The sequence below is a fragment of the Canis lupus genome, chromosome 18, assembly GCF_048164855.1.
Source record: "Canis lupus baileyi chromosome 18, mCanLup2.hap1, whole genome shotgun sequence".
Classification (NCBI taxonomy): domain Eukaryota; kingdom Metazoa; phylum Chordata; class Mammalia; order Carnivora; family Canidae; genus Canis; species Canis lupus.
The window spans coordinates 6,993,088-6,999,202 of NC_132855.1; the positions used below are offsets into that span (position 1 = coordinate 6,993,088).

Below are 6,115 nucleotides of genomic sequence, written 5' to 3' on the forward strand. Positions count from 1 at the left end.
CTGACTGAGCCACCGGATGCCCCAGGTTTAGATTTTTAAGAGAGTGAATCAGATTACAGTGAAGCTGAAAGAGACCTTCAAGGACAGGGGTTGAAATACTTTTTCTAAATATATGAGTAAACTGTGACACAGAAGGAATCTGTTCAAGGCAACTCACTGAGTTAGTGAAGAATCATGGGAAGAAGACCTAGTCCTCTGCCTTCCACAGCCATGTGCTAGGCTAGCTTCCTCCTCACAGGTTCATGTGTCATGGGTTTGATTTGATTACACACCAATTTTGGAACAAGATGCGTCAAGTTGAATGAGACCAATGATTTTCTTCTACCTATTATGCTTTTTCAAAAAGTGGCAACAGGAAAAAATTATGTGGCAGTTTGCTACCTACCCCTTAGGCCTGAAATGCTCTTTATGTCCCCCAATTACTTTTTCTTTTGTTGCTATTTCAGATTTTGTGATTTAATGTTTTCCATAAGGTCCTACGCAATTCCTGAGTCTAAGAGCATGCTCACATCCCACAGTTCTGTATCCAGAAAAGGATATTACAAATTGGATCTGCACTAAAGGTATACAGAATTTTATGAAGTCCTTCTATAATGAACACCTTTTTGGGAGAGCAGGGGGAGGTTGGTGGAAAGAAATACAACTCCGAAATATAAATAACATGTTTGGACAACTACACTGAGAGCCCGATGAAATCAAATTCCTAATCCTGCATCTTTCAAGGAAACAAATCCTTGCCAACCCTTCACCTTAATACCACCTAACTAACTTGAGGAACCCATGTTGGGATGGTGAGGACGTAGAAAGTCCTACTCCTAGGGGAACCCTAATGTCAATCATCACCCATAGTCAGAAGTTCCTCTTAAATTATAATTGCCCTAGCACAGTCCAGTGAGAGGGTTAAAAATGAGTTTATTCTGTCTGTTGGATATGGATTTCCTGTGACTGTCACTTTTGGTTTCTTGGTTAGGAGGAAAGTCTAATCAGGCAGCACAGGGGAAGTTGCACAGAGCCTGTGTGTTGATAAGTGGGGACTGGCATGGCCAGTTGTGAGGTCCTGTGAGCTACATGGTGTTCTCCACAATCATAAAAGCAAAGGCTTCAGGAAATGGAGTTCCAAAGACTGGAATAGAGGGGATGGTATCCAGAGGATACATGTCATTTACCTCTCCTCCATCCAGGTGGGGTCTGAGAAATATGGTTAGATCAACAAGGCCAAGGTCAAGTGAAACTTTTCATTAGGACAGTGCTTCTGGGCTTCTCATGTACATCGGTCTTCCAAGTCCCTTCACGTAGGACTCCTAGAGAAGGAGAAGTTGTTCGAGCTGGAACTATTTACATTAAGGATTTTGAGAGAAAGATACATTTAAACAAAAGTTCACTTCTATATAGCAAACGTATCTCTGAGCAATCCAAAGGCTTGGCTACAAATGACAAGGAAGCTGTCCAGAAGTCCAGACCCATCAAACTTCAGGCTCCTATGAAAGCCCCTCCCACGTGTCACGGAGCATATGTCTCAATTCTCTAATGAATGGAAATCATTTGGGTGGTCCTCAAGTACCTACCAAGCATAGAGACAGTGTTTTGGGATTTGTGGCTGACAGAAATTCACCAAATTTAATAGCCTCACTGATTATACTTTTCCCTTATCCTGGTTTAATGCTGAACATCCTAATCTGAAATTATTTCCGATTCGTTGATCCCACTCACTGATAACCCTCTTGGTTCTGGCCCACAAGGTGACTACTTTTCAGAGCTCATTGCCATTGGTGAACCAAACATGGATTGGCACATCCACGGACCTCATGTGCTACTCCCTTTTCCGTTCTCACGACAGAAGTTACTGGTAGATGACGGCACATTTCTTATTTTTTTTTTTAAAGATTTATTTATTTATTCATTCAGAGAGAGCAAAGAGAGAGGCAGAGACACAGGCAGAGGGAGAAGCAGGCTCCATGCAGGGACCCCGATGCGGGACTCAATCCTGGGTCTCCAGGATCACACCCCGGGCTGCAGGCGGCACTAAACCGCTGTGCCACCAGGGCTGCCCAACGGCACCTTTCTTATAAAGTGAAGATATGGTCTCATATCCATCACCAGGTATTTATTTGAACTTCTACTAGGTGCCAGGTACTCCAAGTAGTCAGTGTGAGGCAATCACAGTTGGCAAATCACATGAAACCAATTTTCCATTTCAGGTCCAGATCCTACATTCAATCCCACTCCCTTAGACAGTGTATGGAGTGACGCACCTCAGCTGGTTTGCTCCCACCAACACGCTCTCTTTCCAAAGGATTATAATAGGAAGCCTCTTGCATGAGAAAGGGCTCAGTCAAGAAAATTTTGAATAATTCAATACTGGTTGTATTTTCCTAAAAGTCAAAAAGTAAATGGATGGTTTTTGTGGCCCTGAGGGAAAGTAAAGTTTATTTTCACAAAATCCATCTTTGAAAATAGTTACAGTGGTTGCTAAATATAAGGTTGCTACCTATCAGCTTTTTGGTGAGCTTTAAAATCACTTTGTGAGAAAGCTAAGTTATAGAAAGTGAATTCTCTTTTGTTCAAGCCATAATTCCTGGGTTCTCTGGCATACAATATAAAAACTTTTTCCTCCTGATTTTGTTTAGGTGTCTTGGAAATATATCCTGATACGTTATTAACTTCCGGCAAGGTGCTTGAAGCCTCTTTTTGATGCCTGATCTCAATGTGACTCTCTCTTAAATTTTATATATTATATGTGCTCTTCAAGTGATCCTTTTAAATGCTAGAAATAACAGTTGTAGTGCCAGAATGTCCTTAGAAAATTGAGATAGTAATGGTTATCTGCCTAGATGGTTCCTTCAGCAGAATGACAGTACACATTATCCAATAATAACAACTTTAAATGTATGCAGAGAAAAAAATTAATAAAATATTTCCCTTTTGTGGTAGAAACTACTGTAAGATTATTTATAAAATGATGGAAAAATGAAAGGTGTAATAAATATTGTCAAATTTTTAATCGACAAACCAACATAACCAATTATGTATCAGGGTAAATAGTAAATCAACACTCAACAGTGCCAGATAAGGAGAATAAACGTGAGAACCAGGTGTCAGAGACTGGAAACCACCAAAATGTTGGATTCTCTGATGAGACTCACAGAGATTTTTATGGCTATTGGGAAACCAGTTTGACCTATAGAAGTATTTTAAAATTCATTTAATTCTATGCAATCTTATTCCTTTTTATCAACTTTGAACGAATCCCTATTACCAAAGAAGCCAACTATAAATCAACTTGTGGCATTGGTAGCGAGCTTTCAATATTATTACAAGACTTTTAACGTCTAGGTCCAATGTCTACAAATGAAATGTTTCTATTGAGATTCTTTTGATTTGATTTCTTATAGATTAGCTGTTTTGCTCTCCTTTCTCTGATGAAGGGTACCAAATAGAACACTTACCGGCTAGTACAGAGCTCATTTCCAAGGGCTTTCAGGTTGGTGCTCACTCAGATTTTTGAAAAAAAGTTTTCAAATTTTCTTTCTTGCAAAGCTTGTATTTTTTGGCTGTGGAGGCTATAGGAATATACGATCACAATTCCTGTATATTAGGAAAAATGCCACTTTTGAATTTCATAACTTTCCCCCTAGATTTCTTGTTAATTTTTTCCAGCACATTTCATCTACAAGGACTTATAATAAATGTTGCATTTTCTATAGCTTCATTTAAATATATTTATAGGAGAATTAAGCGGGAAGACAGGTCAGGTGTTCCCTCCCATGTGTCACATGCCACACGATACCAAGGTTGTAGCTTGCCTTCGAAGGTAGGAAGAGAGTAGTGGCTTGGGGGCTTTGCTTCAGATCAGCATCCCTGCGTGGGATTATGGGAACCCACGAGCTGCTCTGTGCAGTCACCCCAGGGTAATAGCACATTGTTACTGAACACATGGGATCTATCTGCAAGGGATTGAGAAGAGAATCACAGAGCTAGTCAAGTTTCAAAGTGATGACCTCTTCAGTTTCATAATTGTGACATATCATGGCAGGTCATAGCAGGCACATTTCCTTTAGTAACTTTTCCTTCTCTCTTCTTCTACACAACCTACCCTCTGCACATGAATGTTCTCTGTCAAACCTTTGACTTCCCTGATCCTCAAATAGGAAGACAGGGACAATCATTTGTCTTATGTAGATGTTTTTATTTTCTGCGGGAGCATTGGAAACTAAAGACCTATGAATTTAGAAGGTCAGATCAGCTTCAAGTATAGAAGATCAAGTATTTAAACCTCAAAGACTCTCAAGTAAACCTTCACAGCAGAGTGTGAAATCAACACTATACATTTAAGGCTTAAAGTTAAGGTTTTATTTCTGAAGTATGCATGTGCGCATGTTCACATGTGCGTATGTTGGCTTAACACATCAGCATCAATGCAAGATGCAAGTTCGCCAGAAAATTATAAACTCCCTACTACTGATCTCTCCATTTACTTGGGTGTCACATTGTTCCTCTTAGCCTGTGTTGTTGGTGACTGAACATAAGACAGTCAAGGAGATATTATATCAACTTCTGGGTAAAGCCATACTTTATCGTCTCAAAAATCTTGTACTCTGGTGTTTAAACATTTTTGTGTGGAATTTTAAAACTGCCAATGGTGAAGAGATGTAGCTTAGGTTCTTTACTGTCATTGGCATTTAAATGTTAGAATTTGTCTGACTATCGTTTTATAAAAGATTTGAAATAGTAGAGATATGGATACTTAGATTTCATTTCTCTTGCTTGGAAAAAATGGTTAGAATGTGACTTGCCGTCTGTATTTCTCTTCTGTTTAGTTAGGCTTTAGGTTGCCATATTGTCGTTGTTGTTTTTAACTTTTAAAAAATCCAAAATAATTTAGTGACCAGTCTTTTACAAGGCAGCTGAATCCTGCACTGATGCAATTCAATGTATCTGGGTACCACAGTGTTTTAAGCTATAGAGTGACATGAGTTTGCATTTAGAATTAAGTACAAAACATTTGTTGAGTAAGTTTTACTTCTTCTTTTAATTGCTGGTTTTAATCTGTGAATTGTTCTCCCTACATTAGAGCATAGAGAGTGGAAGGAGTGGATTTGTATCTTGTTATAGAGCCTTAAGGAAGTTAACAAAATATACTTGGCGGGGGCAAGTTGGTATTCATTTACTTTCAACTAATTGAGAGTGAAAACTGAGTTCTAAGTTTCAGGAAAATTAATCCCATGTTCATGTTTCTATTGAAACAATTTTTTATCTTGCGGAAAGCTTCTTAATCAAGGTACTCTCTCACTGGGTGACAGAAAACATTAAAGTATGCATAAAATAAAAATATACTCAACATACTCGTTTTCCTTTTATTTCAGATTAGGACAGATCTAGCAATATATATTGAAGTTAGAGAAAAAGGGCAAACTTTCTTCTGCAGAGGCCCTGTCCTGCCTGTTTTGACCCCTAATCAAGGTCAGGATTGATCCCTGGAGGCATAAGAAGCATTCCCTTAAAAAGCTACTGACTCTGTCCCTTGCAGGCTCCTAAGCCCTCAGTGGAATCCATGGCTGTGATTGGTATTTGGAGCCAAGTAAATGATATAGTAAAAAAGAGTCATAAAGTTACAAACAGTAATCATGTTTTTCTTTTTTTTTTTAAATGTTCAGAAGTGATGATGTCAACTTCTATTAGAATAAAAACATGAAAACATGAGATGATTATGTGAGGAAGCCAATTTTTGAACGTGAAGATAGTTTGTAACATAATGTGTTTGACAAGCAGCCCCCAGTTTTATTGACTAAGTTTGAGTACAGTTTGGTTTATGAATCCCCAATTCCTAAGGAAATGATTTTAAACAAATTGCGGGACAGGAGTACACAAATTTACGGCTTGGCTCTGGCGGGGAAGAATGGTCTCTCCGAAAGAATAAAATCCTAGGGGTTATAAATGGGTCCAAAAGAATTAGATTTTTTATTTATACTTCAGAAATGTAATCAAGTGAATGAAATGGTTTCATATACATTTTTACATCCAACAGCAGTGACACACTGTTCATACATTAATTCTATAGGAAAATGTACATCCTTCTTTTTTTGCTAAGTAAGATTTGCCAAGTGTTCATGGACAA

General features: G+C 38.4%; 1 protein-coding gene and 1 long non-coding RNA gene across 28 annotated transcripts in view; one reads left to right on the forward strand and one right to left on the reverse strand.

Moving 5' to 3' along the window:
• The first annotated feature begins 1,738 nt into the window (after positions 1–1,738).
• LOC140608618 (uncharacterized) overlaps positions 1,739–6,115 on the forward strand; it is a 9,075-nt gene continuing 4,698 nt past the window's right edge. Inside the window, exons 1-2 of one of the 2 annotated variants that reach the window (XR_012010595.1) lie at positions 1,739–1,846; positions 3,393–3,481. This is a non-coding gene — a long non-coding RNA (uncharacterized lncRNA). The remainder of the gene's footprint in view (positions 1,847–3,392; positions 3,482–6,115) is intronic. The other variant, XR_012010596.1, reaches the window with a different exon arrangement.
• The window catches only part of FOXP2 (forkhead box P2), a 554,812-nt gene continuing 554,632 nt past the window's right edge, over positions 5,936–6,115 (reverse strand). For all 26 annotated transcript variants that reach the window (XM_072783384.1, XM_072783383.1, XM_072783380.1 and 23 more), the window contains one exon: positions 5,936–6,115. This exon is cut by the window's right edge and continues 3,831 nt beyond it. The gene's annotated coding sequence lies outside the window, so the exon portion shown is untranslated.